At 41.6% G+C, this 27,646-nt stretch overlaps 1 pseudogene; it reads left to right on the top strand.

Annotated features, from left to right (window-relative positions):
• Positions 1-27,433, top strand: LOC131706909 (scavenger receptor cysteine-rich type 1 protein M130-like; annotated as a pseudogene).
• The last annotated feature ends 213 nt before the right edge of the window (positions 27,434-27,646 follow it).

Consider the following 27,646-nt stretch of genomic DNA (forward strand, 5'->3'; position numbering starts at 1 on the left):
ATGAACTACAGTCCCTCAGGGCAGAGTGAGAGCTTCTGCAGTAAACTCCAGCCAGCCAGATGGTTCCAGAACCGGCTCCAAAGTGAGCATTGAATGGTGCTGATACAGCAGATCCACAGCCCAGCTGTTTACACACAACTCCTGCATCCACTATATCCCAACCATAACTACAAACTGTTCCCCACTGTCCCTCATGAAGAATCTCCACTCTCCCAGCACAGGGACTGCCTCCATTCACCAGCCTCAGATCATCACCGCCTTTAAAAAGAGAAAAGGGAATCAGAGAAGGGAGTCTGCACAGGCCCTGCCACAAGAGAACACAAGTTTATAATCACACACTGTTTACACTGCATGGAGTTGTATTATTCTCCATATCACAGATCTTCCCAGCAGTAAAACTCCTCTAAAATGATTTCCATTACACAAGAGTAGATGTTAAAACTTCATGCTGATTTGAACTCGGCTCTCGCCAAAATAAGCACCAACTAAGACGTAGCTTTACAGTAAACTAATGTGATCCATATGTGTCTCCATCCATTTGCGTTTCCTTCCATATGATGATGTAGATATCCTTCTGCCTGGTGTTGGTGGCTGAAGTGTAATTCTGGCTCCAGGGATCAGCTTATTTGCCTCCCTAGCGCATCAGCACACACAACGGCTGCGATGCTGGCTCCGGGGATCAACCACAGTGCGGCCTCCCCAGCGCATCAGCATGACAACCGTCTGGATTGAGCTTAGTAGGGTACATCTCTGGGGTCTTCAAGTGGGCACCTTCCATCCTTAGTGTTTCGTCGACTAGCCCACGACACCTCAAGAGGGCTCGACGGTGATTCTGGCATCCCAGCATCACCCCCCTCCGTCTCCCACTCAACTCAGCCCAGCTTACTTACCCGTACATGAGCGTTTCTTTCTTTCTGTTGTGCTTGAGATCCCCAGCCAGACTCTTTCCGTCTCAACCACAGCCAGTTGCTGCTCCTCTCTGCTTCTTCAGATAAGTTCTTCACTGTGCGACGCAACTCTTGGCCACTGAATCCGACGTCTCTGAGAAACCGGGTTGTAGAGTGTGCCACAAATCCTCGACAACCCACTTCCACTGGGTAAACCCGGACTCTCCATCCTCGCTGTTCTGCTTCAGTGGCTAGTTGAGCATACCGCAGATTCTTCCTCTCATACGCCTCATCTACAGCATCCTCCCATAGCACTGTTAACTCTACCAGGTGAACAAGGCGTGCTGATCAGGACTACAAGACAATATCTGGTCGAAGGTTAGTGGTGGCAATCTCCGGTGGAAAAATAAGCCGTTGACCAACATCTGCCAGCATTTTCCAGTCTCTAGCAGCTTCCAGTTGTCCTGGGCGAGGCTTGGTTTTAACACCTTTTCTTGGTGGTTGCTCTCCTGGACGGAGGAATGTTGTCTTTTGTGTGTAATGTTTTGATGGAACTGGTGGCAACTTATTGGTTATGTTACGCTTGTCTTCCAATGCTAAGGCCAAACATCACAGCACCTGGTCATGGCGCCAAGTAAACCGTCGGCTAAAAGCCACCTTACATCCTGTCAAAATGTGCCTTAATGTTGCAGGTGATGAACACAAAGGACATGAGGGATCCTCTCCTACCCAGAGGTTTAGGTTCTGTGGAGATGGGAGAACATCATATGTTGACCTGATGAGGAAACTGATCCTGCTCTGTTCCATTGACCATAGGTCTTGCCAGCCAATCTTGCGTTGTTCCACACTCTCCCATCTCATCCATTCTCTGTGCTTGGCCTGGGAAACGGCCTTTACACACCTCATCCTCTTCTGCTTTTGCATCTCGTTGACTACCAGCTTCCTCTGTTGAGCTGGGGCTGCCTTGTGCCATGTAGGACAAATAAATATGTGTGAAGAGCTGCACATTGGAGGAGTGCTACAGAGGGCAGGTGGTCCTGTTTGTCTGACCCCTGTATATTGAGTAAGTGTTTCTGTGATGGAATGTGTGTCTCTTACCTGAACAGATCACTCCAGCGTCCCAGGCGTGAGTGCAGCTAGAGGTCTTACCCCACCCCAATGAACTACAGACCCTCAGGGCAGAGTGAGAGCTTCTGCAGTAAACTCCAGCCAGCCAGATGGTTCCCGAATCGGCTCCAAAGTGAGCATTGATTGGTGCTGATACAGCAGATCCACAGCCCAGCTGTTTACACACAACTCCTGCATCCTCTATATCCCAACCATAACTACAAACTGTCCCCCACTGTCCCTCATGAAGAATCTCCACTCTCCCAGCACAGGGACTGCCTCCATTCACCAGCTTCAGATCACCACCGCCTTTGAAAAGAGAAAAGGGAATCAGAGAAGGGAGTCTGCACAGGCCCTGCCACAAGAGAACACGAGTTTATAATCACACACTGTTTACACTGCATGGAGTTGTATTATTCTCCATATCACAGAGCATACCAAGTAAACATCAGCAGTAAAACTCCTCTATATATATTTCATGTATAGAAATGTTTTCATGATGTTCACACGCTGCATAAGGCGTGTGCTAAGAAGGGTTTCCACCAAGTCTCTGAGATAACACTACAGCAGGTAAAGTACCTGACAAATATTAAACTTTTCTAGAAGCGTAGCACAACCCTGATAAGCATGCATACATCATATATAATTGTTCAAATACAAGCTTACTATTGTAGGAAATGTCATTGACATGTATTTGATGCTTCATATTTGGAACTCATAATTATGGTTCTGTTCGTTCTAGCAGTTTTATTTGTATATTTAGAAGCCTGTTCATAATATTTGAGAGACTCTTTATAGAGATACCTAGTTAATGTTCCGCCCAGGTGTTTAGCATCAATAATACAGCAATAAGGGCTGTTTCTGAGGACATTGTAGTGCTTAATGACACAGAGGTGTTACTCTTGGTCCAAAGAAGCAAAGTGAATGACAGAATAAAAGGCAGCAATGGTACAAGAAGCTCTACAATGCACAGAACAGCGATGTTATTACATCAACGTATTTCAAATTTTTATCAACGGCATGGGATTTTTTCAAAACTATTTATTAAACATCATGTCATTAGAATTACACAGCAGTGCGCATTACAAAATGCAGTGAGCAGTATTGTGTAGAATGAGTAACATCCTACGGCATTGCTTTTGAATGCTACACAATGTAAAGTGCAGAGCGCAATTACTGAGTAATGGAAACAGAAATACCAGACATCAACTTTCCATACCCATCTGTGTACAACATGCAAGTCAGCAGCTTTATTTATTCATTTCTTAATACATTCAAACGACACTATAATAAACACATAAATGATCTTCTCCACACATATATTCACAATGCAGGAGTATCAAGTTCTTCCAGACAATGTTAAGGATACATGGAATACATTTAAATTTCAAGTTTCAAATCGAGAGTTTCTTTTAGTTTTCTTTTTATAGAATAAACACGAGAGTCATGTTATAACAGCAATAAGCCACTCCTCGTGCCTCACAGCCCACCCAAGTGTGCAGTTATTAGGAACAGCACCAAACAACATGGAACACAACCAGAACACTATACAAGTGGAACGGAACACAACCAGAACACTATACAAGTGGAACGGAACACAACCATAACACTATACAAGTGGAACGGAACACAACCAGAACACTATACAAGTGGAACGGAACACAACCAGAACACTATACAAGTGGAACGGAACACAACCAGAACACTATACAAGTGGAACGGAACACAACCAGAACACTATACAAGTGGAACGGAACACTCCTCGTGCCTCTCAGTCCACCCAAGTGTGCAGTTATTAGGAACAGCACACAGTATATATGAAGATCAGATTATATATAAAATGGGTATGCTATCATACCAAAGTACATGGAATACAAGTGGAAAAAAAATACATTGATTTATTAAACTTTTTATTGCATTTTAATTATTTAGGAGGCAATAACCAAACACACAGTAAACCCTGTCTAATGCTGCCCCTCTACACACCAGCATTCTGTATCGGCATCATTTTTTAGGGTCCCAGAAAAAGAGATTTACCTGGTTTACCAACTACAGCATGATATAAAAGTAATTACTACATTTCACAGCAGCTCCCTCTATCAAGCAGCACCCTGTATTGGGCAGCACACTTTTCTGGTCCTATGCGATGCCGGGTTAGACAGGTTTCTCTAGACACTCTTGCAGGGCTTCTCAAACCCGGTCCTCTGGACCCGATGTGTCTTCTGGTTTTCATTCCAACTGAGCTCTCAATTACTTAACTACAAACGCTTAATTCAACTTATAATTTGTTAATTAGACCTTTTTAATTGTTCTCAGCTCCTAAAAAGTTGCAGAATTTAAGTTAACTTGAAATCTCCAGGTGTTTAAGAGCTGAACACAATTAAAAAGGCCTCATTAAGTGAATTATTAGTTCAATTAAGGGTTTAGTTAAGTAACTGAGATCTCGGAAGGAAGACTAGAAGACACTGGGATCCCGAGGAGCGGGTTTGAGAGCCCCTGCTCTATATGATGCGACGCATTCTGTAACAAAGCAATACTGAAAGAAACTAGAATTCAATAAGAAACATTTCGACTAGAAGTCTTTTTCAATGTCTTCAGTCCGAACAAAGAGTTCTAATCGAAAGGATCCTCATTTATTTATTTATTTATTTATTTATTTATTTATTGTATTTCTTAATTCAGCACTGTTGAGTGTTTAATAGCTGTGGATGGATCTCTGTAATATGTTTTACAAATGCTCCATTGCTGACTGACTGCTTGTTGTATGAAACACATTTCATATAAAGATATTTAGCTGAAATATTAATTGTTAATGTTTATAGATATAGATATTTCTTTTCAATTTTATTTCAATACTGGAATGTTCCAACTGTAGGATTTATTTTCTTCTTCAGACATTGTTTGAATGAAGTGCAGCAAAAAAAAAAACCCTTTTTGAGTGTTCGTGGAAACACAATGTACAATAATAATAATAATAATAATAATAATAATAATAATAATAATAATAATAATAATAATAATAATAATAGAATGCATTAAAAAAAAATCTGGGTGCTCCCGAGTGGCGCATCCAGTAAAAGCACTCGCTAGAGTGCAGGATGCGCGCTATAGCCTGGACGTCGCCGGTTCGAGTCCAGGCTATTCCACAGCCGGCCGTGGACGGGAGCTCCTCCCCGGGCGACGCTCAATTGGCCTGATTCTACCAGCAGTAAAATCAATAAAGAGATTCTGCAGTGAAAAAGCTTTTACTGCTTGAGCCACTAGGGGGCATGCTGCTCCTCATTAAAAAGTTTGTTTCGTGTCATGCAGGCTTCTGAATAGCAGGCTGTGGTTAGAGCCCTATTCTGACACACAGTGTGGTTTTGGCAGCATTTACAGATCCTGTACTCAGTAGGTATTCTGTGTTATGTACGGATTAGGAATTCGTATAGAAGTGGGGCAGTATAACTAATACTATTAAAACCTACAATACCAGCAGTGAGAAAACCAGAGGGCCCCGCTACACTTTTCACAGTTGCTAACAGACTCACTTTGATCTTCTTATAAGTTAAGTGCCCCTTCGGACCTGCCTCCTCAGCTCTGCATTGTTAGGAGAGTTGTACAGGCCTTTCAGCCAATCAGAGAGCTTTGCTTGCCAAAGCAATGTTATAATGGCACAGTATACCACTGGTAAATGCATTGTTTTTTTTGGAACATTACAGTATGTATGATAGTTAATATTATACATAGTACATGTCCCATTGGGAAATTGAGGTGTATCTTGTTACAACTGAAAGTACAGTTCACTATTGCTTTTCATTCATAGTTTAATGATTCCTATTATAATATTTGTATAAGGCTCTACAGGATCTTAATGAGCATTAAAGCACTCCATATACATCACCCAGCGCTGTACCTTCAATAGAACTAAAAGATCCCATTCTCAGCTCTCTGCATCTTCTCAAGCACTAATACTCTCATTACACTGTCTCCCTGTGCTGTTACTCTGTGCAGCAGTTATCAGCAGCTTCAGCACACAGACGACCACAGCTTCACGTCACACAGCTGCTTGTGAAGATGAGAGCTGTAAGCTCCCAATCTGTAGTGACAAGATCTAAGGAGAGGGGACTTACAGAACCTCAGAATTGCCTGCCTCTATACTTACCACCTGTTCTTACCCAAGATTTACCCCCATTTCTGCCAAATAGGAGCAGTCACCATGGCATAGACCAGATCAGATAAGTAATTTTTTCACAATTATTGCAATGTTAGCCTTGTTGCCAAAGAAGTAACAGAAACTACTGCCTATATAACCTGGTGTGTATCTTACATGTTGAAAGCATCCTACAGGACAGGCATGTCTGCCAATTCAATACAGCTTTTGATCCCGCCCCGGCCCTGTACAGACAAGGCTCTGCTGTGTGACGGACAGGGCATAGAGAAATAGGGATACAGAATTGGGTATTACAACGGCTTCATAAACTTAGCACTGCTCTGGAAATCCTAAGTTTCAATCACACAAAAACAGAAGACATCCCAGAAGAGATATGCAATGCAAGAGTATCGAAACCCAGGCCTTTAGGCAGAGTGAAGCCTGGCTGGGGTCTGAACCCAGAGCTCAGAGATAACTACTAAGTTCCTTGCTCTCTGCACACAGCTTTCTCAAGCTTTTCATAAATACAAATTTAAAAATATGTTTTTTTTTCTAACTTTTCAGATCTCTCCCCCTTTCCTCCGTATTGTGTGTTTCATCAATGCTGGGCAGTCTGGGAGGAAACAGTGATGTATTAGTGATATATATGGATAGCACTGAAAAGAGCCCTCTGATTTGTCAACACACCTGTTTGAAATCTTCCTGTTTTCTGTCTCAAAAAGGCCATGCTGAGTGTGATTGGTGGGGTGGGGGGCTGTGTTTCTGCTGGTGTTATGAGGCGTTGAGCACCCTCTCAGTTGCTGTGTTGGCTCAGGGGGGTAAGCACAGGTCTTGACTTCGCTCAGAGGAGGGTTCATCTGTCCTGATAACAATGGAGAGCTGCATGCCCATCTTCTGTCTCACTGTCCTGCTTCTGCACTCACCAGCCAGTAAGTTCCACGCTGTTATTTCTTTACAGCTTTTTAATGAAGTCGGTTATTTATTCTGAGACAGGGAGTCCGGTTCAGTGGTCCAGGGACTGAGTGACTTGGTGGGTAGAACTGCCCATTAGGATGCTTTCCTTTCAAGGCTGTTTTTATTGATTGATTTGTTGAGTTTGTTACCTGGGATAGAACTGTAGAGGTATAGATTCTGGAGGCTGGGTTCCACCTGCAAACCTGCCTAAACCCAGCCTAGGTGAGGGGATACTGGTGTTCAGATGGACACAGTAACTTCTCAATGCAGTAAAATGGGATCTAAAATACTGAGTATATATTGTGCAAGTTGAATTTGTTTCACTGTAAAGAAAGTCCCTGCTCAAGCACAGTGTATTTCCAGCTGTGTTGCATTGCAGAAATAACACTTCATGGTGCCACGGCTGTGTCTGCTGGTGAGCCTGCAACTTCACAAAGATGTAACTTCTAGATTATAGTGTGTTAATCTACCAGAATAGTCAGGCAGTGCTGCTGTTGAACTGAAGAACAAGTTGTACTGCAGCAGTTTAAAATGTTAAAAATTGAATTGTAACATTGAGAGCAATTTGTTTAAGCTGAATTGTATCTGATGCCCCTGTAATTGAAGTGGTCTATTATTAAGTTGTATTTATTATTATTATTATTATTATTATTATTATTATTATTATTATTATTTATTTTTATTTTTTTTATTATTTTTTTTTACATGGTGAATGATCATTTTATTATAAACTTCAGTGTTTTACAGTCTTATTATTCACGGTGCTGGCGCAGGACCCTTCTACATTATGTCTTATGTTGTTCATTTGTATATCTTGTATTGCTGCAATTTTCTCACTGCTGCTTCCTCAAATTGTCGCTTTTATGTATTGATTTGTTTTGTTGATGGAGTTGCATCCCAGTGAGATTTGTCTGATTGGTAACATTTTGAAATCAATCAAAACCGTGTGATGAGATACAGTCCTGGAGCGGAAAAAAACAGGGCTCCTCTGCTTATATTTGCCTATGCCCTGGTTATTCAGTGTGTGTTTGTGATTGATAAATAGATGTTTAGTTTTATGACGGACAACGTCAAGTTTAATTGACATGCTGGATGAGATAAAAAAAAATGTTTTAAAGGATCTTACACATCCATCTAATTACGTAATTCTCTCTTTCCAATCTGGCATGTGTAATGTGCAGTGTAATCTTGTGTGCTTGTATATCAGTGATCTCGGTGCTGCTGGTTTTATTCACCCAGGTGCAGATATTGGGTTTATTTCTAGCAGAGAGCTGTGTCAGGGTTCTTAATCATCAATGTGGAAGAATAATTTTGGAAATATACAGGAAAATATTTAAACGATTTAGCAAAAAGTTATTTAAACATTATACTGTCTTGATAAAACACGAAATAGTCCTGGAGCTGATGGGTCTATCAGATCTCTATGTCATTTTTAACATGATACTTTATTTATCAAATAACCACGTCCATGATTAAATGTATGAAGTAATCAGAAAATGTATAAAGTTACCGGCTGCTGGATCGGTTTATAAAATGACAGAGGAAATGTTGGTAAATAGAGTGTAAATATATAAAGATAAAACGTCAGGTAGGCGAGGTTGTGTAAAGAGATATTTCTGCTCGTATTAAGGTTTGATTTCTCTCAAATCAGCAATACGAGGGAAGATGAAATAATCTTTACTTCATTGATTCTATTTTCTTTCTTTAAAATCACGTTATAGTATTTTTAAAATGTCTCCAAAGATAAATATGAATATCTCCCAATACACTTTTTCCAGCCATAGTTTTGTTTTCAGTATTTAAAATATGGTAAGAATCTAATGTTACTGCTGATAACTTTCTGCATCGTTGTTTGTTTCTACACACAGCAGCTCCTTTCTACCTGAACAATATGCGTGTTATAACAACAGTATATGAGCAGGGAACTGTTTAGTATAAGTTACTGCTTAATCAAAACTAACAATAATAATAATAATAATAATAATAATAATAATAATAATAATAATAATAATAATAATAATAATAGCTTATAAATCTATAATAATCTCTGTCTCTCATAATGTAAATGCAGTTTTACAGATCCACAACAGATTGTTTCTTTAAATGACTGAATGAGGTTGACTTCACAAATACATAACTTCACATAATTTAAATTAAAATTAATTAATTAATTTAAAAAAAGAAAATAAAAGCCCTAGTTGAAAATCGCTTGCACGTCCAGGTGTCTTTCTTAATCAACCTCGAAGAATGCATTTTATTTTAATCGTAACTGCACGATTTTGTATTTGTAATATATGAAGTCAACCTTATTCAATCATTTATAGATGAAATCTGTTTTGCATCTGTAAAACGTGCATTTATATTATGAGAGACAGAGATTATTATACAGGTATATTTATCTGCTATTATTATTATTATTATTATTATTATTATTATTATTATTATTATTATTATTATTAAACTAATTAACATTTGTACATATAATATATACAGATATAAAAACTTCCCAGAAAACAGAATCTTTGCTTTTGCTTCAGGTACATTTCTTATACTGGTATATCTACATTAAAACATTGTGTGAAATGCTACCCAGGTACAGCTGAATTTAGGCTTTACGACTGACTTGAAGAAATTGTGACTGGCTAATCTGACTCGCTGATAAAAATACAATTTAGCAAGATTTTCAACTGACTTTTTCAACTTAAAAAATAAAACAGCAATACACATATGAATGTATTATGAATTATTTCAATTATTTTTTAAATTGTGTCAGCATAGTTACTGGCAGAGTCAAACCAGACATAATCTTATAGGTCTACTGCAGGGTTTAATGTTTAGATTTTTTTTCTTAATTCATTCTATTATTATTATTATTATTATTATTATTATTATTATTATTTCATGTTATGCTACATTGTGTTTCCTTGCTGACCCTGGGTGTGTCAGGGTATTACAGTGCAAATGCATTTAGGGGCAATAGGAAAAGTAAAATAGCGCAGTTTATTTTGAATGTTTATTTTCCTAAGAAAAGCAAAACACTCAAAAAGGCTTTTTTTTTTGCTGCACTTCATTCAAAAAATGTCTGAAGAAGAAAATAAATCCTACAGTTGGAACATTCCAGTATTGAAATAAAATAAAGAAATATACTATATCTATAAACATTAACAATTAATATTTCAGCTAAATATCTTTATATGAAATGTGTTTCATACAACAAGCAGTCAGTCAGCAATGGAGCATTTGTAAAACATATTACAGAGATTCATCCACAGCTATTAAACACTCAACAGTGCTGAATTAAGAAATACAATAAATAAATAAATAAATAAATAAATAAATGAGGATCCTTTCGATTAGAACTCTTTGTTTGGACTGAAGACATTGATAAAGACTTCTAGTCGAAACGTTTCTTATTGAATTCTAGTTTCTTTCAGTATTGCTTTGTTACAGAATGTGTATCATCATATAGTGCAGGGGCTCTCAAACCCGCTCCTCGGGACCCCAGTGTCTTCTAGTCTTCCTTCCGAGCTCTCAGTTACTTCACCAAACCCTTAATTGAACTAATAATTCACTTAATGAGGCCTTTTTAATTGTGTTCAGCTCTTAAACACCTGGAGATTTCAAGTTAACTTAAATTCTGCAACTTTTTAGGAGCTGAGAACAATTAAAAAGGTCTAATTAAGCAAATTATAGGTTGAATTAAGCGTTTGTAGTTAAGTGATTGAGAGCTCAGTTGGAATGAAAACCAGAAGACACATGGGGTCCAGAGGACCGGGTTTGAGAAGCCCAGCAAGTGTGTCTAGAGAAACCTGTCTAACCCGGCATCGCATAGGACCAGAAAAGTGTGCTGCCCAATACAGGGTGCTGCTTGATAGAGGGAGCTGCTGTGAAATGTAGTAATGTACCTGAAAAAGGTATAAATGACAAACTAAGTTAACACTTTGAAAATCTGTAGGAGTTCTGTTGATGTAGGACTATACCCTGAAATTCTAACTTTACAAAATTACTTTTATATCATGCAGTAGTTGGTAAACCAGGTAAATCTCTTTTTCTGGGACCCTAATAAATGATGCTGATACAGAATGCTGGTGTGTAGAGGGGCAGCATTAGACAGGGTTTACTGTGTGTTTGGTTATTGCCTCCTAAATAATTAAAATGCAATAACAAGTTTTAAAAAAATAATCAATGTATTATGTTCCACTTGTATAGTGTTCTGGTTGTGTTCCGTTCCACTTGTATAGTGTTCTGGTTGTGTTCCGTTCCACTTGTGTAGTGTTCTGGTTGTGTTCCGTTCCACTTGTATAGTGTTCTGGTTGTGTTCCGTTCCACTTGTATAGTGTTCTGGTTGTGTTCCGTTCCACTTGTATAGTGTTCTGGTTGTGTTCCGTTCCACTTGTATAGTGTTCTGGTTGTGTTCCGTTCCACTTGTATAGTGTTCTGGTTGTGTTCCGTTCCACTTGTATAGTGTTCTGGTTGTGTTCCATGTTGTTTGGTGCTGTTCCTAATAACTGCACACTTGGGTGGGCTGTGAGGCACGAGGAGTGGCTTATTGCTGTTATAACATGACCCTCGTGTTTATTCTATAAAAAGAAAACTAAAAGAAACTCTCGATTTGATACTTGAAATCTAAATGTATTCCATCTATCCTTAACATTGTCGGGAAGAACTTGATACTCCTGCATTGTGAATATATGTGTGGAGAAGATCATTTATGTGTTTATTATAGTGTCGTTTGAATGTATTAAGAAATGAATAAATAAAGCTGCTGACTTGCATGTTGTACACAGATGGGTATGGAAAGTTGATGTCTGGTATTTCTGTTTCCATTACTCAGTAATTGCGCTCTGCACTTTACATTGTGTAGCATTCAAAAGCAATGCTGTAGGATGTTACTCATTCTACACAATACTGCTCACTGCATTTTGTAATGCGCGCTGCTGTGTAATTCTAATGACATGATGTTTAATAAATAGTTTTGAAAATATCCCATACAGTTGATAACAATTAGAAATACGTTGATGTAACAACATCGCTGTTCTGGGCATTGTAGAGCTTCTTGTACCATTGCTGCCTTTTATTCTGTCATTCACTTTGCTTCTTTGGACCAACATTAACTAAACATTAAAGTTTAATATTTGTCAGGTACTTTACCTGCTGTAGTGTTATCTCAGAGACTTGGTGGAAACCCTTCTTAGCACACGCCTTATGCAGCGTGTGAACATCATGAAAACATTTCAATACATGAAATATATATAGAGGAGTTTTACTGCTGATGTTTACTTGGGAAGCTTTGTGATATGGAGAATAATACAACTCCATGCAGTGTAAACAGTGTGTGATTATAAACTCGTGTTCTCTTGTGGCAGGGCCTGTGCAGACTCCCTTCTCTGATTCCCTTTTCTCTTTTTAAAGGCGGTGATGATCTGAGGCTGGTGAATGGAGGCAGTCCCTGTGCTGGGAGAGTGGAGATTCTTCATGAGGGACAGTGGGGGACAGTTTGTAGTGCTGGCTGGGATATAGAGGATGCAGGAGTTGTGTGTAAACAGCTGGGCTGTGGATCTGCTGTATCAGCACCAATCGATGCTCACTTCGGAGTCGGTTCTGGAACCATCTGGCTGGCGCTTGTTTCCTGCTCTCACTCTGCCCTGCGGGACTGTGGGTCATTGGGGTGGGGTGAGACCTTTTTCTGCACTCACGCCTGGGACGCTGGAGTGATCTGTTCAGGTAAGAGACACACATTCCATCACAGAAACACTTACTCAATATACAGGGGTCAAACAAACAGGACCACCTGCCCTCTGTAGCACTCCTCCAATGTGCAGCTCATCACACTGATTTATGTGTCATGCAATAATACATAAAAGCACCTTCATGGGCAAGACATTAAATATGACAGACTAGAGACATGCTCGGGTGGCAGGTGTTTCTGTAATTAAAACAATCAACACAGATTACTGCTATTTCTGCCATTTTCTTCATGTCTGACACTGCGTACTTAAGATTAATTTCCTTCCAAATTTTTTTTTTTTTTTGAAAAATTTCTGATCCAGTTTACACATGTATTGCACTTTGTGTGGATGTATTTCAGGTTTTGAGATACATTTGTAATCTATCAATTTAGAAATCATTGGATTGTAGCAGTACTTAAAGGGTAAGTATCTTCAGGTTAAGTTTCTAGTCTTCCTTTGATTGACAGCCCCCTTCCCTTTGTATGATGGTTGCAATCATTCCGAGTCGTTCTCTTTGCAATCAGGAAACTCAAATACTACGATTATACAGTATAAATATGTGTGTAAACACCAAACTCTTTTGACTTTTCATCAGAATTATTATTTTCATCAGTAATTCTGTGACACTGTGAAGTGTCCCCTGTTTCACAATATTAATGTAAACTATGAATGTATGTGTTGTGTGTTTGTGGTGATGGGCTGGCAGGGATTGGGTTACCTTTTCCTATCCTTGCATGGAAATTGTCTCCCTAGTCAGGGCTGGATTAATGCGTAGGCAAAGTAGAACTTTACTCCCTGACACTGGCACTGTTTCAACACAGTCATTTTTTTTTTCTTGTCAGTAAAGCACGTATCAGCAGTGCAGTGTTTCGTATGCTGTTGTGTTTTTACATTAGTATTCACTTGTTTTAGTAATTGTGTTCCCAAGTCTCTATGTTTGTGGGTGTGGTCTGTAGCCTGTCAGAATCACCACCTGGATGTTGGTTACATCTTCCCGGTTCCTTATTCGCGGTGTACTTGACAAAGCGCCTGTCATTTTTCTGTGTGTTTTAACTCACTTACACATCTTGCTCAATTAATATATTGCCACTATTAAAAAAATAATCGCTCCTTCTTTAAAATAAAAAAAAAATGAAAATATTAATAACAAATTTGTATCAGCAGCATAGCGGTACCCTATATTACCCGCTTGTTTCACCCCATTTACCACCTTAGACGCCTTGCTCACAAAATATCGAGGTATCCCAAGATAGGTTATGACCCTGTGACAGGATTGACCGAGGTTTGAGACTCAGAGACAGTTTTAAAGTTCAAAAATAAAGTTTTAATAAACAAAAATACAAAATAAACCAGCACGAGGGCCAGACAAAAAGGTTTCAAACACAAAATACAAACACAAAACAAAAACTTACAAAATAAAGTTTCCAGGCTGGGCGTTGCCTTCACTGGAACAGAAAACACAGCACAAACAAAACACTCCTTCTCCTTCCAGAACTCTCTCTACAACTCTCTCTCCTAGCCAGGGCCTCTCCCCTGGCTTTTATCCCCTGTGGCTGGAGCCCAATTAATCAATAATTGCTAATTAGTCAATTAGGGCTCCAGCCACATTCTCACATGTTTTCCTGGCAGGGAGGAATTTTAACCCCCTCCCTGCCAGTCCCAACCATGATCATAAAGACGGGGCAGTCCCCAGTCACATATCCCCCCCCTTGTGCCAAGCACAACATGGCCTAAATGGCCACCTCCCCCCTCAGTCTCAGTCCCGGAAGAGGGGGAAGCACAGTGTCCATGGGGGTGGCCATGGTGGGACGTCCGGCACCACCCAATTCTTCGTGGCCGGCAGCTCCCTCTTCCGGGGCTCCGGCCACACACTATCTTGCCACGAAAGTGCCGCTGGGGGAGCTGGTCTCCTGACCTCCCTCCCCCTCTTCATGGCCAGCAACTCCCCTCCGTGGGGCTCCGGCCATAGTGTAGCGACCCCAGGCGAAGCAGGATCCCTGGCAACCCCAGGCGAAGCAGGATTCCCGAAGACCCCAAGCGACGGCAGCAGCAGCGGACCCTCGGGAGGCGACGGCAGCAGCAGCGGACCCTCGGGAGGCGACGGCAGCAGCAGCGGACCCTCGGGAGGCGACGGCAGCAGCAGTGGACCCTCGGGAGGCGACGGCAGCAGCAGCGGACCTTCGGGAGGCGGAGACGGGAACGGCGGCCCGGCTCCCTCTGGTGGCGGAGGCGGGAACGGCAGCCCAGCTCCCTCTGCTGGCGGAGGCGGGAACGGCAGCCCGGCTCCCTCTGCTGGCGGAGGCGGGAACGGCAACTCATCTCCCTCTGCTGGTGGAGGCGGGAACAACGGCTCGTCTCCCTCTAGTGGCGGAGGCGGGAACGGCGGCTCGTCTCCCTCTAGTGGCGGAGGCGGGAACAACGGCTTGTCTCCCTCTAGTGGCGGAGGCGGGAACAACAGCTCGTCTCCCTCTGCTGGCGGAGGCGGGAACAGCAACTCGTCTCCCTCTGCTGGCGGAGGCGGGAACAGCAACTCGTCTCCCTCTGCTGGCGGAGGCGGGAACAGCAACTCGTCTCCCACTGCTGGCGGAGGCGGAAACAACAGCAACTCGTCTCCCTCTGCTGGCGGAGGCGGGAACAGCAACTCGGCTCCCTCTGCTGGCGGAGGCGGGAACAGCAGCTCGTCTCCCTCTGCTGGCGGAGGCGGGAACAGCAGCTCGTCTCCCTCTGCTGGCGGAGGCGGGAACAGCAGCTCGTCTCCCTCTGCTGGCGGAGGCGGGAACAGCAGCTCGTCTCCCTCTGCTGGCGGAGGCGGGAACAGCAGCTCGTCCCCTTCTGGCTCTCGGGACGGCAGCTCCTCCCCTTCTGGCTCTCGGGACGGCAGCTCCTCCCCTTCTGGCTCTCGGGACGGCAGCTCCTCCCCTTCTGGCTCTCGGGACAGCGGCTCCTCCCCTTCTGGCTCTCGGGACAGCGGCTCACCCCTCTCTGGCTCTCGGGACGGCGGCTCCTCCCCTTCTGGCTCTCGGGACGACAGCTCCTCCCCTTCTGGCTCTCGGGACGACAGCTCCTCCTCTTCTGGCTCTCGGGACGGCGGCAGCAGGGGAACCAGCAGGCATGCTCCTTCTGCTGGTGACGGTGATGGAGGCAAAACCAGCAGGAACTCTCCCTCTGCTGGTGGATACCTGGACCGTGGACGTTGGGCCTTCCCCCTCTTGGGCTCTGGACGCACCGACTCCCCCCTCTTGGGCTCTGGACGCACCGACTCCTCCCTCTTGGGCGCAGGACGTTCGGGCTCCTCCCACTCAGGCGCAGGACGTTCGGGGTCCTCCCACTCAGGCGCAGGACGTTCGGGCTCCTCCCACTCAGGCGCAGGACGTTCGGGCTCCTCCCACTCAGGCGCAGGACGTTCGGGCTCCTCCCACTCAGGCGCAGGACGTTCGGGCTCCTCCCACTCCAGGTTTGTGTCCTGTAACACCTCCGGGCAGTGGTGCTCCTCATGCCCGTACTGCATGCACTGGGTGCACCACTCCTCTTCCTCCCATGTCTTCTCCCCTCTGTTTGCGTGGGGCAGATGGCCACTGTGTGCCCATATGCCCCACAGCCAGTGCACAACTCTGCCGCGAGACTTTTTAAAAACAACTCCCCGTCGTCATCTGCCTCCTCCTGGGCCAGGGCGTAGGGGCGTCCTGCCCAGTTGTGGCCATAGACTTCACCGCGCCCACACCAGTCTGCTGGTAGCACTTCTGGGCAGGATCTCCATCCATGGTCCAGCATCCCGCACCATGAGCACCAGGGGAAAAGACTGGCTGGGTCCTCCAGCTGGGGTGGCTGTTGTTGCAGCAGCCTACATTTCTTCGGCTGCTGCATCTCCTGCCTTTGCCGCTGTCTGCTCTTTTTCCCCATTTTCCCCCCCAAAACAAAAACTCCCAAAAAAGAAAGAAAAAAAAATTACTGCTCTGAGCCTCCAGGTGGCGCTATCCCACTTCTGAACACCAACTGTGACAGGATTGACCGAGGTTTGAGACTCAGAGACAGTTTTAAAGTTCAAAAATAAAGTTTTAATAAACACAAATACAAAATAAACCAGCACGAGGGCCAAACAAAAAGGTTTCAAACACAAAATACAAACACAAAACAAAAACTTACAAAATAAAGTTTCCAGGCTGGGCGTTGCCTTCACTGGAACAGAAAACACAGCACAAACAAAACACTCCTTCTCCTTCCAGAACTCTCTCTACAACTCTTTCTCCTAGCCAGGGCCTCTCCCCTGGCTTTTATCCCCTGTGGCTGGAGCCCAATTAATCAATAATTGCTAATTAGTCAATTAGGGCTCCAGCCACATTCTCACATGTTTTCCTGGCAGGGAGGAATTTTAACCCCCTCCCTGCCAGTCCCAACCATGATCATAAAGACGGGGCAGTCCCCCGTCACAGACCCCCTCTTTGCAAAAACACTAAAGATTTTAGTGAGCAAGCCGTACGCCACGAACAGCAGCACCCCAACATGTAGCCGATTATAACCAATACAGAAAGCATGGGGGCACGTCTTTTGATGCCCCATATACCCCCCTTAGACGGCTTGCACACTAAATATCGAGGTATCCCTAGATAGGGTATAACCCCCTCTTTGCAATAGTCAATAAAATATACAAACAAATAAAACATTTCATCATATTACCTGTTCACCAGAAAACAGGGATTGTGACCCTTTTGTCTTCTCCAGATCCACACAACGTTGTGGTATCTGAACCCAGTATAAAATGCATGTTTCAGGAAAACAGTGTAGGATTCTCACATTGTTTCATTCTTCTTATGAACTGGAATATGATACTAGACAATGAATGATAACATATAAGGGCAAAGGCAATTTATTTATTTACTGAGTTTCAACCTCATTAAATAGATGTACAAATAACCCTCACTACTTTTTGTAATAGGCTGTTTTAACAGCTTGTCTACAGGATCTTGGCAGAGGTTAGTGCTGCAATGTGTCCTCTAGGTGGCACCAAAACACTGTTCAAAGTTTTTACATTCCAAAGGTCAGGCTGCATCCTGTTTAGCTGCATTAATTGCTGCATTGATCAGTGAAAAAAAGACAATAATTAAGACTTCCTTTGTTTACGATTGAAACCTTTTGTTAATCTCCTCACTCAGCAGCTTCCTCATTAGCCTCCCTGTGTTCTTGAGTTTGAATAGGGTACAGAAAATGCCTCTGTGACAGTTTACTGACTTCAAGCACTTCCATTATCATCCAAATACTCCTAACATTTAGAAAGTATCAGAACTCCCTCACATCTTTTTGTGATATGGCAGGGCACCTTGCTGATCTTGTCAAAACCACAATATGAATTCACTCTATTGTTAATATGAGCTAATCTTATATTGCTGCTCTTTCAACTAAGCTCAATGTCCTTTGGATAGGACAGAAAGTGTGTTGCTTGAATAAACAAAGACAGAAACTGACGTTTTAAATTACCATCCCCACACTGCTACTTGTCACTAATGACGGTTTTGCTCATTTCACATCTACAGACTACTGCACTGTGGCAGCATAAACTGTTCACTGCTCTGTATATATATAAAACAAGCATGACTACAAACAAAACTGGAATAGGCAGGTCTTCATTTTGTTGCTTAAAAATGGATCATTTAAAAGCCTTTCAGTCAGTATGTGATTGTAACACAATACAAAAATGAACCAGAGAGATAAGTGAATCAGACTTGTCAGGTGCCCAGAGTTTTATAATGAAGGAAATAAAGATGTTTAGGTGGCAGCCTTACTGACAGGATCCTTTATTGCTTTCTTGAACTCTCTGATTCAAAATATGTTGTCTTGCTATCTTGCTACATCAATGGCATATTATTTACTTTTAATTTAATATATTTGAATTACCATGTCATGTTTGTATGAGGTTCGGTGAAAGAACTAACTGAATAATAATATTCACATGTTTTCCAAGGTGAAGTTTGTAATTATCTGTTAACTGTTGTTGCTTTGCTCCCAGAGTCTAATGTCTGCAGTTTTGTGATTTCAGGACATAGAGCAGTGCAGTTAAGTGGTGGCAGCGATCTCTGTTCTGGGAGAGTTGAAGTACAGCATGTAGAGACCTGGGGAACGGTCTGTGATGCTGACTTTGACTGGCAGGATGCAGAGGTTGTCTGTCGGGAGCTGAAGTGTGGAGTTCCTAAAGAGGTGCTGGGAGGAGCCCCTTTTGGAGAGGGGCAGGGTAAGGTCTGGTCTGAGGAGATGCAGTGCCAGGGAAAGGAGCCCCAGATCTATAAGTGTTTGACTTCACCCAGCAAGAAGCAGAGCTGCACACACAGGAACGATGTGGGCCTTGTCTGTTTCGGTGAGTCTATAACTTTGTTTATTAACCCGGGGCCATAAACATTATGGGCGGATATCAAGCAAGTCATTTAGACAAATGTTTCAATGAGAATTCTTTTTCAAAGTTGTTACAATGTGGGCTCTGTGTTTTTGCTTTAGGAGGCTCAAGTGTAAAAGAAAGTAAGACATGCAAACTGAAAACTTTTTTTAATCAGACAGCATGTTTATATTACCCCTGTACAGCCTCATTACATTGGTTATCAGTGTGTGAATGCATTGCTCTACCTTATCTGTCTGAACTGCTCTCTCTTTACATCCCTAGCCACACTTTGCATTCTCCTGACACAGGGCGCTTGCAATTCCTTAGCAAAGGGAGAAAGAGCCTTTTCCTATTATCCTCCTAACCTTTGGAACTCTCTGCTGGCCTCAGTCAGATTTCTCTTTAAACTGTTTTGTGAGTTGTGAGCTGCTCTGAGGAGTTGTCTTGGTGTTGCTGCTATTGTTATAAATTGAAAATATATATTGTTCTGTGCTTCTTTTAAAACTGCACAAAGGAGACCTATACAACTAATGGAAGCTCACACCAAAACAAATGGAAAGTAATAAATACAGGGAAGCTCAGGGTGCTGAATAGCGTTTGAAATGTTTCTCCCCTGGACAATGTTCATACGGGAATAGGTTTTGCAGCATTGCCAGTGGTAAATGCCTGCCTAAATTACATGGTAGACTATTTTTATAAATAAAATGCCATTTGAAACTGTAATAAACATCCTGTATCCATCCAATACAATTTCAAGAAGCTTAGCATACCATAAAGCATTTTTATATACATTGGATACAATTGAGCCATTACACTTCCTGTCCTATCCTAAGGACATTGAGCTTAGTTGAAAGAGCAGCAATATAAGATTAGCTCATATTAACAATAAAGTGAATTCGTATTGTGATTTCGACAAGATCAGCAAGGTGCCCTGCCAGATCACAAAAAAGATGTGAGGGAGTTCTGACATGCCCTGTCATGTCATTTTATAAACGGATCCAGCAGCTGGTAACTTTATACATTTTCTGATTACTTTATACATGTACCCATGGACGTGGTTAAACCACTGAACTCTTTAAACCACTGGTTTGGTGAAAGGCTCACCGATCCGAACCTCATGAAGCCAGTATGCTGTTTTACACATGTTAAACTTCATTGATAAACTCTATAGTCTTTGATCCTACTGTTCTAACAGTGTAGTAGTTGTTACGACAAAGTCTAACATGCAGATGATTTAATGCTTTGCATTTGCCAAGGTAAGAAGATAATAAGATTATGGAAGAAACTTTTTTTTTTTTTACCGCATTATAAGCGCTACATGTGTGCTGCAACCACAAAGAGAATTGGGCTGCTTTACAGTTGTTTAAAATGATTTTGTTTCCAAAAGCAGTGTGGTGTAGTGGTTAGGGCTCTGGACTCTTGACCGGAGGGTTGTGGGTTCAATCCCCAGTGGAGGACACTGCTGTTGTACCCTTGAGCAAGGTACTTTACCTAGATTGCTCCAGTAAAAACCCAACTGTATAAATGGGTAATTGTATGTAAAAATAATGTGGTATCTGTATAATGTGAAATAATGTATAATGTGATATCTTGTAACAATTGTAAGTCGCCCTGGATAAGGGCGTCTGCTAAGAAATAAATAATAATAATAATAATAATAAAAACTGTTAGCTTGTCGATGCATAGTGGTACCATCTGTAGTTTAAGTATATTCACTTCCTGTGGAGATCTGGGTTCAGTACCTATTTCATTATTATTATTCACTGTTTAACACACCGTGAAAGTTTATTTAACTTACAGAATGCAAAACACAAAACTAGATTTACCTTAATCATCAATGTGGAAGAATAATATTGTAAATGTACAGGAAAATATGAAAATGATTTAACCAAAAATTATGTAAACATTATACTGTCTTGGAAAATCACAAAATAGTCCTGAGGCTGATGGGTCTATCAGATCTCTATGTCATTTGTTAACATGATACTTCATTTATCAAATAACCACGTCCATGAGTAAATGTATGAAGTAATCAGAAAATGTATAAAGTTACCAACTGTTGGATCCGTTTATAAAATGACAGAGGAAATGTTGGTTAATAGAGTGTAAATATATAAAGATAAAACGTCAGGTAGGCGAGGTTGTGTAAAGAGATATTTCTGCTCGTATTAAGGTTTGATTTCTCTCAAATCAGCATTACGAGGGAAGATGAAATAATCTTTACTTCATTGATTCTATTTTCTTTTTTTAAGTCACATTATAGTATTTTTAAAATGTCCCCAAATATAAATATGAATATTTCCCAATACACCTTTATTTTTCCAGCCATAGTTTTGTTTTCAGTATTTAAAATATGGTAAGAATCTAATGTTACTGCTGATAACTTTCTGCATCGTTGTTTGTTTCTACACATAGCAGCTCCTTTCTACCTGAACAATATGCGTGTTATAACAACAGTATATGAGCAGGGAAGTGTTTAGTATAAGTTACTGCTTAATCAAAACTAATAATAATAATAATAATAATAATAATAATAATAATAATAGCAGCACACATTGTACCGTTACAGATAATTAAATAGGTATAATTATCTCTGTCTGTCATAATGTAAATACAATTTCACAGATCCACAACAGATTTTATCTAAGGTTGACTTCACAAATACATAATTTCACAATTTAAATAACAACAAAAAAAACAGTTAAAAATAATGTGCACGAGCAATAGCCAGGTGTCTTTGTTAATCGAGCTTGAAGAATTAAGTAGCCTGTGTCTTAAATTCGAGTACAGTATAGTGATGCGTGCATTAAAATCACAAACAAAAGACAAGACTACCTGAGTACACAAGCAGCAATGTGACTGACTGCCGAAAGCAACAACGTGACTTACTGCTGAGAAAAGATGAACCAAAACGTCACTGCCCGATCTCGAATCATCCATGATGTACAGGCAGCCATTTTCTAAGAAGCGTCATTATCTCCTTGAGGAATTCGAAGAGACGCTTTTACAATTTCAGCGTTTCGTTATTAGGCTCAGTTATAACAAACAGTACCAGCTTGGACAGACCGGAAATGCTGATCAGACCCCTGTATTTTCCGACATGCTAAGCAATACCTCAGTTCACAAATTGGGAGAAAAACATGTGTGAGTAATCACGAGTGGAAATGAGAAGCACCACATCACTGTAATTGTGTGTGATAGCAGACGGTCGCAAACTGCCTCCATATGCGTAATTGAGGTGGTGTCTTTGTAAATGTATATTTATTTGATGTTTTATTTTTTCCTCAATTTGAGGGTGGGAAATTTGGGCTGCATCTTAAATTCAAAAGAATACGCTATCTATATTACATCAACATACACACAATCTAGCCTGGCAAGTCTTCATTCCAGTTTTCACCTTTCCCTCACCTTTACAATTGAGTACCAATCAATGGCAATTAGTTTCCGCAGTGAGTGTTTTAAAAGCCGACTGGAAGCGGATTTTCCTCTCATCTGGAACGCTTCTGTTTTTACTGCCGTGTTGCTGTACCGAAGCCAGAAACTTAAATTGTCTTTCAGCTGTCCCTGAAGAATATCCTGTAACACAAAACTGAAACTGAGCTTTCTGAAAAAAAATGTACAAAATCTGCATACACAAATGTGTTTGAAACAATATCCACCACTGTGCAACCCCTGCACGCACACACCAACGAGATGGCATTGGCAGCAAATGCAGCTTCCGCGATGGAAACAGAAAGAAAGCGTCATAGCAATCAGCCTTTTGGTGCTCGTTTATGTTTGTTTACTTTTAAGGCAAAAAATGTCCACATGTTTAAAGCAGTTGGCGTGTTGTTTTTGTTTACTAACCAACGTTAGTGAACAAAACTAAATAATGTTTCTTCTAAAGTCTCTTAAATAAATAATGTTTCTTCTAAAGTCTCTTAAATAAATAATGTTTCTTCTAAAGTCTCTTTAAAAATGTCATCCTCCTCACTCTCCGAGGTTTCAACATCCTTTTGTTTGCAAACACTTGCTAGCTCCCTGCGTAGCCATGCTGCTTCTGTTCAGCTGGGTCCACACCTGAGTCGCTTATGTGGACTTCCCTGCAACTTGAACCAGCTGCTTCCAAGCAACCGCCTGAGCGACTTCTGTAGACATCGCGATCACGTGGCAATTCGAGAACTCTGATTGGTTCTTATAATGCTGACTGAACGGCTTGCATACCTGTCTTGAAGAAGCTCCAATTTTAAAAATGTCGGCGGTAAAATTAAACGGTTTCCTCCAGTTTTTAAGTGGAGTTGTTTTTTTTTTTCTTTAGGGAGTATGGCATTTAAAATAACAACAGCTGAAAAAATAATAACAGCCAACTTTTCCTCGTTAATTACTGGACACATTACGACCTGACCAAAAAACAGTGTCACCTCAGTTGTCAAAAAATAAATAAAATAAATACAATTCTAAACTTGTAGACACGGGAAAAACAAAAAAAAAAACCAAAAAAAAACGTGTCAACTCAGTTGTCAAAACCAAAAAAAAAACTACTCTCAGTTATCAACTTGACACCCAGAACCTCGTTCACAGTTATGAAAACCCATTATCTTGTAAAGGGCATCTCTACAGTGAATAAAGGTAAAAATATTGCAGTCCAGAAGACAAACGTTTCACCTAAGGAAATGAAAAACACATCTTGTATAAATTGTTTGTATACTGAGTTAATTCTTTATTTTATTCAGTTGAGAAACAAGTCTTGTAAATGACTGATTTTTAAATAAAAATACACTGAACATGTGACTCAAGGATCGGATTAGTAAAACAGATTTCCAATGATCAGGAATCAAGAACTAATGTATTACCTGATAGTGCTTTACAACTAGCAACAGGTATGTATGCACTGCAAAGGTAACAGGGAGCGACTCCACTAACTTCACTGTCTATATGCTTACTCCGCAGGGTACAGGCTGGTGAATGGCTCTGATTCCTGTTCTGGCCGAGTGGAGCTGCATCATGAAGGAGTCTGGTGGACAGTCTGCGATCGCTATTGGGATCTGCAAGATGCCACATTTCTCTGTCAGCAACTGAATTGTGGATATGCTGTAGCCATCCTTGGACAGGCCCATTTTGGGCAAGGCAGTGGTCAAATCTGGGCTGATAAATTTAACTGTGAGGGCAGCGAGGCAGACTTATTTAAGTGCCCCGTCTCTGAATACGGACGAGGTGACTGCACTCATGAGAATGATGCTGGTGTTATTTGTACTGGTGAATAGTGTTCACTTTATGAGAGATGCTGAAAAGGTCTATTGATTTATATTCAGATGGAACCCCCCTCGTGTGACCATGAAGTGCGCCTTTTCAGATCTTACTTCACAATAAGAGAAAACCTTTTTGATGTCTCGTTTCTAGTTCCAGTCCGCTATTCTCACATCTGAATATCATAACACTGCAATCACACTGACTAACTCTGTATCGAAATGTAGGGCTTCCATTTTCCTGAATGAACTTGCATTATAACTTCCATTGCCAAGTGAACAATTTTAACCATTTAGTTTTTTTCATACTGTACCATATATAGCAATCTCTCTGGTTTGTGGTTCATGCACTCTACTCTCTCTCCTTTGCTCCCAGCACAGGCAGGTCGAGTCCGGTTGGCAGCCGGGCCGAGTCGTTGTGAAGGCCGGGTGGAAGTTTACTACAACAGGACCTGGGGGAGAGTTCTCCACGACTCCTGGGGCATCACAGAGGCTTCCGTGGTGTGCAGGAGAGCTGGACTGTGGCTCTGCAATGGAAGTCTCTAACTCCTCTCGATACGGGACAGGGCATAGTGATGTGTGTCTCACAGGCATTCGCTGCACCGGGGACGAGTCCCATCTGATAAACTGCAGCCTTCCACAGCAAGTCAGCTGCAGTACCAGTAACGGTGCAGCAGTGCTGTGCTCCAGTGAGTGCATTTCAAAAACATGATCTCACAAATAAAATATCTCCATATGTATTGAGGTGTCCATCCTGTAATACAAGGACACTTCTCATTTATGTTTCAGCTTTTATAATAAGCCCTTTTGTAGCTAGACTGCTTCAAACCTCTCACAAGAACTTCTTTGGAAACAAGACTGAATGCTGAAAGGGGTTGATCTTAATGCTTCTGATTCATTATTGATCACTGATTCTGTCCCTCTAGATCACATGGTATTCAGGCTGTATGACGACACACTATTATTGAATTGATTATTGGTCACTGACTCTGATTCTTTCCCCCTAGATCACACGGCCCTCAGGCTGGTTGGGGGAGGAGGTGCCTGCGCTGGGAGGGTGGAGATTTATCACAACGGCTCCTGGGGGATGGTCTGCGATGACTCCTGGGACCTGGCAGATGCTGAGGTGGTGTGTAAGCAGCTCCAGTGTGGGACGGCAGTCAACGCCTCAGTGTCAGCCTCATTCGGCCAGGGGACCGGACCCATCTGGCTGGACGAGCTGCGCTGTCAGGGGAACGAATCGACTCTGTGGGGGTGTGCCTCAGGAGGGTGGGGGCAACACAACTGCAAACACAAGGAGGACGCGGGAGTCTTGTGTTCAGGTACAGGACTGCAATAACTCACCATGCCTAACCAGCCCACTGCCAGCCCCCACAAAAATAAATGCAAAATTCTCATTTAGTATGCTCATGTATCAGTCACTACTGTGCCATCTTACTACTGTGAATCTTTATATGTTACACATGACTCTGTGAATCATACCCTTACACTTCAATTCAATAACTGTACCAATAGAAACCTGCAGCAAAGTAATCACACGAACAACATGTTGTGTCTTCATACATGCACAGGAAATGAAACTACAGGCTATGCTCATTAAAATTAAACATTTCCATTCACTGTATTCACATGTAATAATGGAAGTTTGACACACAAAGTGACTGTCTTAGATAACGTCAAGTTGCTTCACAATTGAGTAAGCGCTTCTCTAGATAAATGTAAAATAGATGAAGACGGGTAATTGGTTTTAAAAGAAAGGGAAAAGGCCAGTTGGATAAGACTTTACCTTTCAGTTTAACAGCAGGATTTTGTAAGGTGTTAGTGAGATATGAAAGTTATGAAGGAAGCAATATAAATGAAAACATAAACGCACAACAATGGTTTTAAAATGTTTTACTTGAGCTGTTTGTATTTATTCATTCTGATTGCATTTGTGCTTATTTTGATTGCAATTTGTTTAACATTTCCAATAATTAAGAAATGTACCAAGGAGTATGTATGCTCGCCTCCACCGGGCAGGGGGTAGTTAATCCATTTCATGATTTCACTTTTACTGAAAATGTTTTAATGAAGCAGAAGTTTTGTAATCTGGAATGTCTACATGCATCTTGCTAACGTATTTCTATTGTTTGTGACACAGAGTTCAAGAAGCTGAGACTGTCTCGGGGCTGTTCTGGACTGGCAGAGGTTTTCTACAATGGCACCTGGGGCAGCGTCTGCTATAACGGCATGGATAAAAACACAGTTAAGATGATATGCCGTGAGGTCAACTGTGGAGAGAGTTCTGAAATATCAATGCCACTTCCAGCATCCAGCACTGCGCTCAAGTGGCTTGATAATGTTGAATGCAGAAGGCATGACTCTACACTGTGGCAGTGTCCATCTTCACCCTGGGGTCAAAACGAATGCTGGGACAATGAGGTGGCTGAGATTGACTGCAAAGGTAAAGATCTCTCTCTAATTTTCTTCTGCTGGTGACCTAATGGCTCAGCAGCTAAACAGCCACCCGAAAGACCACAGCTTTAAATCCTGTTCCAGTGATAACCGGAACATGCCTCCCCGAACACCAGCAATACAACGTGAAGTTGTGTTATTGGAGGCACTGCTCTTTCTAAGAGGGGTCTCGTTGACATCTCCAACCCTAGAGCAGCAGATACTGAGCCCTGACCAAACTTACTGTAATACCCACCACACTGGAGAGGCCAGAGCAGGGCTGTGCTCAGCTACAGTGGTATTTGTTAATTGATTTAGTTATTTATTCAGGATTAATGCACTACGTATTCCAGCTTGTAAACTCATTCCTTCAGTATGAGTTTACAAGATGAAACTTTAGGGATACAAGTTGGCATACTGCACCTGTGAGCTTCCCTGTGGACATGTCTCCACTGTACTCACCACCAAGAGACAAAACATACCCATGCTTTAGCAGTGTGAATAAAACACAATTTTTTTGTTTGTTTTTAACAGTGGAAAAGAAGTCGACTGTCTCCAGCATACCCAAGACCTGCTCTGAAGACCTCACTCAGGAGCACTGATCAGGTGGGTTCGTATTTCATTGACTTGACCCTTGAGAATTATTAGATTCATTCTAACTGATATCACACATAGAAATATCCAATTGTAAAAGTAATGCATACAATTAGTCATTTTACAGTGACATACTGTATTAAGTACAGGTAGGGAAGGGTATCCAAACATGTCAAAGATGTCTTATTCCTATACAATTGTGAATTGTTACCTGTTTACCG

Source organism: Acipenser ruthenus, chromosome 38 (assembly GCF_902713425.1).
Source record: "Acipenser ruthenus chromosome 38, fAciRut3.2 maternal haplotype, whole genome shotgun sequence".
In the NCBI taxonomy this organism is placed as follows: Eukaryota; Metazoa; Chordata; class Actinopteri; order Acipenseriformes; family Acipenseridae; genus Acipenser; species Acipenser ruthenus.